Source organism: Quercus lobata, chromosome 11 (assembly GCF_001633185.2).
Source record: "Quercus lobata isolate SW786 chromosome 11, ValleyOak3.0 Primary Assembly, whole genome shotgun sequence".
Classification (NCBI taxonomy): domain Eukaryota; kingdom Viridiplantae; phylum Streptophyta; class Magnoliopsida; order Fagales; family Fagaceae; genus Quercus; species Quercus lobata.
Genome location: NC_044914.1, coordinates 5787164 through 5798236, shown reverse-complemented (window position 1 = coordinate 5798236; position 11073 = coordinate 5787164). Strand labels below are relative to the sequence as shown.

At 37.2% G+C, this 11073-nt stretch overlaps 1 pseudogene; it reads right to left on the bottom strand.

Annotated features, from left to right (window-relative positions):
• Positions 1-6209: 6209 nt before the first annotated feature.
• On the bottom strand, positions 6210-10744 carry LOC115967649 (annotated as a pseudogene).
• Positions 10745-11073: the final 329 nt, after the last annotated feature.

Genomic DNA, 11073 nt, shown 5'->3' with positions numbered 1-11073 from the left:
CAACTTCTAAGAAAACAATGGTTTCCATTCCAACTCAGTGATTATCTATACAAACACTCTTCAACTTCTAAAAAAAACAACGGTTTTCACTATAAAAATTAAACCTAGTGATAAATCAAAGCTGTAGATACTTAATGTTAATTGAGAATCACGTTTGTTGTAATGGAAATGATAAGCAGGTCGAGATTTATTTGCAATATCTGTATCATTCTTGCAGTAGCTTTTCTGTGCTACTAGTTTCTCCTTTGAGTTTTTGGGCTTTATTTTTTGCGTAATATCGAGTTATATACAAGATATTTAGCAGCCCCTTATGTCATTGATTTTTGTAATCCATTCTTTTAACTACAACGGGTTCTCTTGAAGAAGTATGTTGGTTTGTTGCCATGCCGGCAGGCGGCTGCCACCTCCAAAATATTGACAAATCATTCATTTAAAAAAAAAAAAAAAACTCTTTTAACTGTTTATTGTTCATAATTGCTTCCTGATTTAGACCTTTCCTTCCTAGTGCCTCATAGCTACATAGCTAGTGTTAGATAATTGTACAATAGGTTTATTCAAAAAGTTTGAACTCTGCCATCAGTTTCTCCAAGTTCACTGAAATATGTGCTAGAGTTAAGAGCTCATTGGCTTTCTGCTAGGGTAGAAACCCTGTGAGTGCTTGACCTATTGCAATGTAATGTATATTACCCTTGTATCACTTTTACGTGATTTAGGTTTGTTAACATGTATTAGGGTATGTGGGTTTTAGACCCACCTTATTTACTTGTATAGCACACTTACTTGTACTGCACACTCTACCTCCTATATAAAGGCACTTATGTATATTCTATTACTTGAGAAATACAATACAATCATTCAGTATTTCTAACATGGTATCAGAGCCACCTTCTTGTGGCCATGGTTTTCTGTCCTTGCGGTATATTTAAGAGCAATCTTTGTCTTTCTCGGTGTTTTTTTTCGCTACGTTCATCTTCTTTGGCTTTCTACTACTGCCGTCAAAACTTTCCGATATAGTCAAGCCACTGTTAGAAGTCGTATCAACACTGCAAAACCATTGTCTTCCTCAAACTACCATTACAGAGCCAAACTTCATTCAAGGGATCTTCTCAACCTTATCAAATCTCAAGATTTCATCAAGCTTCCATCTTGAGTTTGAGAGGGGCTGTTAGAGATATATTAGCCCATTAGCATAGGCCCAAACCTAATTCTACTTTGTGTGCAAGCTAAGTCTCCTACTTGTACTAGAAGTCTATTAGTCAAGGGTTTATTCTACTATATATACACATGTTATGATTCATTGTAACATAAGAATTTGTACTACACTATAATATATTATTGATGTAGCCCTTTAGGGTTTCCTCAGAGCCATTGCTCTAATTTTCTTGTGTCTTGCAGTCCTGTCTTCGTTGGTATTTTCCGCTACCTCGACTTCATCGGTCAGTAAACCTTTTCCGTGCCCTCTCTTGACTGTTCCACCTCTGTCAGAGGTGCAAAGGTTGAATCTTCACCGCCAGAAGCTCATCACCGCCACCAAGATCACTGCTTCCGTCGGATCTTCCACACCGGATCTCCGATTAAGACATAAGACCTATCATCGGGTAGATCTTCAACCGATCTACACAAAGCCGCCGGAATCATCATTAGCTGACCATTCACGCGCTTCCACGTGCCGGTCAAAGATTCCGCAGCTTGTCCATGCGCCTCACGCGCCATCAGTATTGCTCCGATCAACTCACCGTTGTCGTCAGCGGAATCGTCTTTCTCCGATCTACATAACCGGAGAAAAATCGGCCTCATCGGACTCTCCACGCGCTCTCACGTGCCGACCAAAGTTCCGACGAGGATTGACTCACGCGCTCCACGCGCCACTGTGCACCTGCTGACGTCATCGCTGACGTCATCATTACACGTCATCATCCACATCAGCCCTAACTGAGGTCTTCAGCTTACGTCATCCTGCTGATGTCATCATAGTGATTGATCGTTGAATTTGACTTTTTCTCAGAGTTGACTTTTTGCAGTCTAGGTGCTTTTTACCCAGTTTTTCATGTAGATTTTATTTTTGCAGTCCATTTCTGCATATTTTGCTTCTAAATGGAAAATAAGGACAGATCTTCTTCTTGTTGCAATAATCGTTGCCGACAATCTAGCAAACGTTTTTGCAATTTTTGCAAAAGGTTTGTCCACAATATTAAGACTTGCTATCATCGCAACAAATCAGCTGTATCAATTTTCGTTGCTACTGTTGCTAACACTGAAAGTGTCCAACCAATGGCTCCCATCTCTGCACAGTCTAAGTCTTCAGGACGCACTTTCACCATGTCCACAGATGACCTTAAAAATATCATCGCCAATGTCATTCGTATGGTTGGTAATGCATCTTATTCCTCTTCTCTCTCAACTTTATCTGGTATGTCTCCTTCCTCTTGGCTTATGGATTCTGCTTGTTGCAATCACATGACTCCTCACTCATCCTTATTTTCTGAACTTAAACTTGCACCACACCCTCTTAATATTCACACAGCAAATGGTTCCACTATGTCTGGTCATAATATAGGTTCCGTTTCGACCTCCAATCTCTCGGTTCCTGGTGTCTTTAATGTTCCTGACCTTTCTTACAATTTATTTTCTGTGGGACAATTAGCTGAGTTAGGTTATCGCATTATCTTTGATTATTCTGGGTGTATTATGCAGGATCCAAGGACGGGACAAGAGCTTGGGACCGGCCCCAGAGTTGGGCCTATGTTTCTCGTGGACAACCTTCGTCTTCCACTTGCTGCTCCTGTTTTTGTTGTTGCAACTACTGCAGTTTCTTCTACTCCTTCCCTTGCACTTTGGCATGCTCGACTTGGTCACGCATCTTCCTCTCGAGTACAACAATTGGCTTCTAGAGGTTTGTTAGGTTCAGTGTCTACATAAAATTTTGATTGTGTTTCATGTCAGTTAGGAAAACAACCAGCTTTGCCTTTCAATACTAGTGAATCAATATCCACTGATATCTTTGACTTTATTCATTCTGATGTTTGAGGGCCTTCATTTGTCTCTAGTATTAGTGGGTCTCGATATTTTGTTGTCTTTGTTGATGATTACTCTCGCTATAGCTGAATTTTTAATATGAAACATCGTTCTGAGTTATTGCAAGTATATTCTAATTTTTCAAAAATGGTTGAAACTCAATTTTCCAAACGTATCAAAAATTTTCGATTTGATAATACTTTTGAGTACACTCAATATGCTTTCCAAGCTGTTTTGCATTCCAATGGCACTGTTTATTAACTAACTTGTCTAGGTACCTCTCAGCAAAATGGTAGAGCCGAATGAAAATTTCGTCATATTCTTGACACTGTTCGTGCTCTTCTTCTCTCTGCCAAAGTTCCTGCTCCTTTTTTGGGGTGAAGCTGCCCTTCATGCTGTTCATGCTGTTAATCGCATTCCAAGTCCTGTTATTCAAAATCAAACTCCATATGAGCGCCTTTTTGGTTCACCTCCAGACTATCACCACCTTCACTCCTTCGATTCTACTTGTTTCGTTCTTCTTCAGCCACATGAGCATAACAAACTTGAGCCTCGGTCAAGGCTTTGTTGTTTTCTTGGCTACGACGAAACTCAAAAGGGGTATCGGTGTTATGATCTTGTCTCTCATCGTTTTCGTATCTCCCGCAATGTTGCCTTTTGGGAACATCGTTCTTTTGTCGAGCTTTCTCACTTCCGTGCCTCCCTATCTTCCTCCTCTGTTTTAGATCTTTTTCCAGATGAGGCACATATTCCTTCTGTAACTACTCCTGATCCTCCTGTAGTTGCTCCTGATCCTCCTATAGACTTTTCTGTCCAACCACCAAATGCCTTTGATCCATTTCCTAGTTCACCTTTTAATGAACAGGTGGAAGATGCACAGGTTGAAGACGAGCTACCCAACCCTGAGCTTGGGTCCCCTACTCTTGCTCCGCCTAAAGATCTTGCACAAGACATTCCACCTTGTCACTCAACTCGGGTAAGATCTATTCCTACACATTTACTTGATTATCATTGTTACACTGCCCTTGCTATACTGCATGAGCCTCACACCTATCGTGAGGCTTCCACTGACCCTTTGTGGCATATTGCAATGAAAGAGAAACTTGATGCATTATCTAAAAACCATACTTGGGATTTGGTGACTCTCCCCCCAGAGAAATCTGTGGTTGGTTGTAAGTGGACCTACAAGATTAAGACTCGCTTTGATGGGTCCATTGAGCGCTACAAAACTCGTCTTGTTGCAAAAGGTTTTACATAGGAGTATGGGATTGATTATGAATAGACCTTTACTCCGGTTGCTCGTATCTCATCTGTTCGAGCTCTCTTAGCTATTGTTGCTGCTAGAAAATGAGACCTTTTTCAGATGGATGTCAAAAATGCATTCCTTAATAGGGATTTAAGTGAAGAAGTTTATATGCAACCTCCTCCTGGTCTCTCTGTTGAATCAAATAAGGTTTGTTACCTTCGGCGTGCTCTTTATGGCCTTAAACAAGCTCCACGAGCTTGGTTTGCCAAATTCAGCTCTACCATCTATCGCTTAGGTTACATGGCCAGTCATTATGATTCTGCCTTATTTCTTTGTCGCACTGACAAATGCACTATTTTACTTCTCCTGTATGTGGATGATATGATCATAACTGGTGATGACCTTAGTGGCATTTAAGAACTCAAGAGTTTTTTTAGTCAGCAGTTTGAGATGAAAGATCTTGGACATCTCAGTTACTTCTTGGGTCTTAAAATTACTCATTCTACATATGAACTTTATATTACTCAAGCCAAGTATGCCTCTAAACTCTTGTCTCGAGCTGGATTCACTGATAGCAAGATTGCTGATACTCCAGTTGAGCTTAATGCATATCTGATTCCGTCAGGGGGGAAACCGTTGTCTAATCCCTCTCTTTACAGACGCTTGGTTGACAGCCTAGTTTATATCACTGTCACTCGTCCAGACATTTCCTATGCTGTTCACCAGGTGAGTCAGTATCTGTCTGCTCCATGATCGACTCACTATGCTGCTGTTCTGCACATTCTTCGATACCTAAAGGGACTCTCTTCCATGGTCTTTTCTACTCTGCTCAGTCTCCTCTTGTTCTCCGTGCATTTTCTAATGCTGATTGGGCAGGAGATCCCACTGATCGTAGGTCCACCACTGGTTATTGCTTTCTTCTTGGTTCTTCTCTGATTTCTTGGCGAAGTAAGAAACAAACTTATGTGGCCCACTCTAGTACTGAAGCAGAATATCGTGCCCTTGCTGATACCACATCTGAGCTCCTTTGGCTACGGTGGCTTCTCAAAGACTTAGGTGTATCCACATCCTCTGCTATTCCTCTTTATTGTGACAACCAGAGTGCCATTCATATTGCTCACAATGATGTCTTCCATGAACGGACTAAACACATCGAGATCAATTGTCATTTTATCCGTTATCATCTTGTCCATGGTGCTCTTAAGCTGATCTCAGTTTCTTCTAAAGATCAACTTGCAGATATCTTCACCAAGTCACATCCTAAGGGACGTCTTCGCACTTTGGTTGACAATCTCAAGTTGGTCTCACATCCACCTTGAGTTTGAGGGGGGCTATTAACGTGTATTAGGATATGTGGGCTTTAGGCCCACCTTGCTTACTTGTATAGTACACTTACTTGTACTGTACACTCTGCCTCTTATATAAAGGCACTTATGTATATTTTATTACTTGAGAAATACAATACAATCATTCAGTATTTTTAACAAGGTTTATAAACACCCAAATTGATTGAGAGTGATGCTAGAGGAAATTTTGTGTTATACTAGAAATTACATTTTTGTTAGTTAAAATATAGTATTAAATTGGATGGATGATATCTACTTTTTTAAACGATTATAAAATTTCCCAAGCGATGGATATGTGGATATTCATCGGAATTAGTTTTCCTACAACCCAAGCTATGAAAATGTGGATATCTATTGGAATCAGTTTTCGTACAAAAATATGGTTCATCTGGAATTCAGATGAGCATAGGTATCTGTGGACTCTCTTGAGTTATCTACAAAAGAAAAAAAAGAAAAAGAAAAAAAGAGACATTTGCAGGGAGAACGGAAACATTTCAGCTTAACTGATTTTATTAGGATAATGATCAAGTAATACACATTCATTATGAACAAAATAAAAACTTAATTTTTATTTTTTGAACAAATAGAAGTATTGTGGGGATGATAGCTGTCATTATAGAGGTGTGAGGGTATAAACTAATCACCAAATTCTGGAACTTCTGTAGACTTTGATACGGCTAAGTTGTCACTTAATTCCCGGCCCTTGGTTTCAAATGGAAGCAGAAGAGCAGAGATGGCTGAAAGAACTATGACAGCCTCAAATAGAATAATGGCTGCTGTTTGGTGGCAATCAGTTACTAATCCAACTGCTACTAAGGGGCATATCATTCCACCAATTCTTCCCATAGCGTTTGCAACTCCAGCCCCAGTTGTTCTCACAGAAGTTGGGTATAACTAAAAAAAAAAAAAAAAACTAATAATTTAGTTGCAAACACTATGAATTCAACAATAGTTTTCTACATTATCTGTAGAAAGGTTAATGTCGAGATGCATGGGAAAGAAAAATGAGTAATTAATTTCTTAAGGAATGAAAAACCTTGAAGATTAAACTCAACGGGATCTTTAACTCATAAAAATATACAATTTGAAAAAAAAAAAAAAAAAAAACTCATCTTCATAGTTCACTATGGACTTGTTTGTTGGGAGTTTTAGTTAGTTTAACTGGTAAAGTCTCTGATAGATAAATAAAAAATCTGAGTTTCAACTGCTAAAATTCTCTTCTTTGACTGCAATAATGCTGAAGTCCAAAAGAAAAACTCTTTTCAAAAGAAATTATGAGAGATACCTCAGGAGCATATATATGTGCGACTGTCAAGATTCCCATGGCGCACATGCGAACTCCAAACAATAACCCAGTTGTTAAAATGGCAGACTGATGGAAAACCAGTGGAAGAAGGATTATGAAAGCTAAGATGGACATAATTATCACTGAAAGCTTGTGTCCTACTCTATCGACAATTATTGCTGATAACAGAAGCCCTGGAAACTCTGGAAAATAAAATTGAGTTATACCTCATCTGTAATTGGACTTAAAAAAGGAATCTGAAATAGTTTAGAAGAAAGTAGACACTAGACATAGATTACCTGCCAAACTTGTGATAAATGCATTTATGTAAAGGCTATTATCCTGGAGATTTTCTAGATGGAACATGGTTGAGCCACATTTGCTTTCCACACTACTTAGCTCAGTGGTCAGAAATATAATACCGTAATATAAGAAATCAATTCCAAAATATAACAACCATAGGAGAAGGGTTGTTCGAGCTAAGCTTGACGAGAAAAGTATAAAAAACAATGAGAGGCCTTTTTTCAATTCATCAGGCTTCTTTTTAGTTGAGGAGAGTAAATGAGTTTCCTCTGTTGGATCAAATTCTTCATCTTGTCTCTCTTTTGCATTGGAAACAAACATGCCAGAAGGTATCTCTGTCCGGTTGAGACGAGCAATTTTTTCCAGAATGTGATGTGCATCAATGGTATTACCTTTCATACAAAGAAACCTTGGAGACTCTGGTACAATAGTATAAAAGAAAAGCAAAGCAAATGCTGGTACAGAGGAGAAAGCCAATAGCCACCTCCAATTCAATCTTGTCATGACTATCTGCAATACAAATGACATAATAATTAAGTTGCAAATAGTTCTCGTCCCTTTGTATGATGGTCTTTACTCGCTAGTATGTTAGGCTGTGTTTGGCCAATTGTCTCAAGACCACATGACAGAATTTTAACACTCAAAAAGAAGAATCTGAAGTTTATTTCAACTGAACTGTTTTCCCCATGGCAATCAAATGATTAAGTAAATAAGTCATGTCGCCTTTAAGTCATTAAGTCTCTTCCAAGTAAGTGAAACTGACCTTGTCAACATTTGCAATACTTTGATTATCTTCCTACTGGTTTTAAAAGAAATATATTCACTTCTATGTATTTTAACAATTAACAAATTTCACTTAGCCATAGTTATTAGAGGAAGAGTGGGATCTGTGATGGAGAATTAAGAAACATAATAGTACTAAAAAGTCTAAAACATATCAATTCAAAGTGGATTTGTGAAAAATAAAAAAACTCATCAACCAAAAGCAAAGCTGCAAAAAAGAATAAAACAATATCCACTACAAGAAAGAAGAGAATCAAAATAAAGCAAATAAGAATTGAGAGTGAGAGATCACTATTTAAAAAAAAAAATTTAATAAATTAACGGGAAAAACATAGACTGAAAGAGAGAGAAATGTATAAAGAAAATAATAGAAAATTTATAGAAAAGAAAATGAGTAGAAGAAAAGTAGAAAATTGAGAGGAAGGAGTGGAGGAAAAGTAACAGTACAGTAGGGGATTAATAATGGGAAGAAGAGTTGGAAAAAGAGTAATGGTTACATAAGAAAAAATGGGAAGAAGAAGAGCTAAAATTAAATGATTGTATTTATAAAGTTAATATTTTTAATATTTCTTCATACCTAACATTGTTTAAAAAAATAAAATAAAAAATAAGATAAAATGATGTGATGAGGTGGTGTAGCAGGGGCTTTGCAAAATTAAATGCAAGGCTTCCAGTTATGACCCGCAACTTTCCAATTCATATTTATGAAGCTTGAAGTTTAGGCTGTGTTTGATTCGACTGAAAAGGTTTTACAGAAAACATTTTACATGTGTTTGGTTGGATTGAAAATATAGTCAACCTGAAAACATTTTCTCTTTGATTGTAAAATCCAGTTGTCAGATTGAAGATTATGATATTATTTCAATGTTCAATTTTATTTTATTTTCTATTTGAATTTAAATAGGAGTTGGTTCCGATTTTTTAGGATTAGATTGTGATGTGAGGATAAGGATATCTCATTCTTGACTATTTATGTAAGTATGCATTAATGAGAATAAACAAGAAAATTAACCCAAAAGTCTATTTTCTCTCCAAGTTAAGGAGATTGGTCTTGAATTGACTACACTATCTTGTAGATTTAGTAATTTATCCTGGTTCATGTTACTTCCAATATTATATATAATATAGATTAGAATATCACTCCATCAAATCTTCTTTCTCTAATTTAAACAACACAGTTCTTAGAATATTTACTTGAATAATAGCTGGAGATATCAGGAAATATATATAGAACATACCCATGCAAGTGTAGCCTCAAACATTGTTCCAAATGTCCAAAAAGTTGAATGGACAACCATCCAGGTGCCCCTTTTTCGAGCAGGAACAAACTCTAGAAACCAGCATTTAAATACAGGCCCTTCGCCCAGGCCAATGCCAACCAAAAAACGAAAAATCAACAATGATATATAGTTTGGGGAGAAGGCACTTAAAAACCCAGCTCCACTAGTTAACATAGCCATGCCAAGAAAACCCTTCCTGACAAGGGAAAGTGAAGGAGTAACAGATAAACAAAGGTTGAGCAATGTCATCATAAGGGTAGCAAAATGGCAGGAGTCAATTGTCTCCTTGACAATATATATATATATATATATATATATATTACCAAAGAAAGAAACAACATCTACAGATTAGTTCTCTAGTAGAATGGCTTAGCACTTGATGAATAGCTTGCCCAGGATTAACTTATAAAAGCACATTCCTATACCAGCAAGCTTCACCAAGAATTTGTTGATGTGAAACTTTGCAAACCATGAAAGAGATCCGTGGAGTTTCTTATTAAAAAGGACAGCACGCTGGTGCCAAAAATTTCCTTATACTAATACTGGCACGAGAGTTTAGCATAATTCACAAGTTAACTTCAGAAAAATCATTTTGCTTCCCTAGAACATAGCTCCGAGAGCCAATAAAAGCAGGTAATTAATTAACGATATTTATAAGTAAGCATGAAGAGACTTCTATTTTAAAAGGTTGGAATTCATCACTAGCGTATCTCCAAGTTTCTTTGAAATTAGGTTTTTTAAAAATGGGGAATTTAATTATAATTCATATGGATCCAAACTACCCTTTAATAAGTGGGGTTCTTTAATAATGGGAGGTCGAGTGCAGGCAGGGTCCAAACTAGGACCATTTGCTCTAATATCATAATAAATTACTAATGATTACAAAATCTTAAACTATTCTGAAATGGTACATCAAATTATTTAACTATAATTCTAACAAAAAGTATCGTTTATTACTTGAGAATTTTTTTTCCCTTGAGCTTATGCAAATATGATCTACTACAAGAAGTGAATGACTTGAATTGGATCATGTGTCCTTAACAGAGATAAGTTGACATGTTGATAGGTTATGAAGCCATTGATGTATATCCCAATCATTACATCATATATGCCTTAATGAATTTTCATCCAAAGAGGAGATGTAGTTTTTTAGTTTTTAACCAGGCAAAGACAGGTCATAGGATTGAAAAAAGGGAAAGGACTACCTCCTTCCATAGGTATCTGATATAAGGCCCCATATATGTGCTCTAACTAGCATGCCCGCAAAAACAACAGTTGTTAAGAGGCTCTCTTGGCCTGATGAAAGTCCCCACTCAGACTCAACTTCTGGTCCTACAAAAGTGATAAGCATAAACTCTGTTGCTTCTGCAAACCAACCTAGTCCTGCATAAGCAAGCACAAGAGCCTGGAAGTTCCCAAACCCCACAGCATCAAGTGCTTCATCCAGTGTGAACACAAGGCTCTGGTCTTCCATCTAGAGAATCATATATAGAAGAAACTAATATCAACTGTTATATATATTTTTTTTGTATATAGATTGAGTTGTGTTTAGAATGCATAGAACACTTTAGAAGAAAGTATATTTCAAACAAGCTGGAATTCAGCAACTCAAGTAACACAAGTCTGTCAGCAAACACAACACTGGGAAGTTAAATGGTTTGACTCTGAGCAGACTAACAGAAACACCTGACTACAGAAAATCTCATCATTTTCTCTAGATAAAGGGTAACGTTTTCCATATTTCCATACAAACGTTAAATCATGAATGCAATAGTGAAATACCTTTGCCAGAACACCGAGATAGTAGGCCAGTTG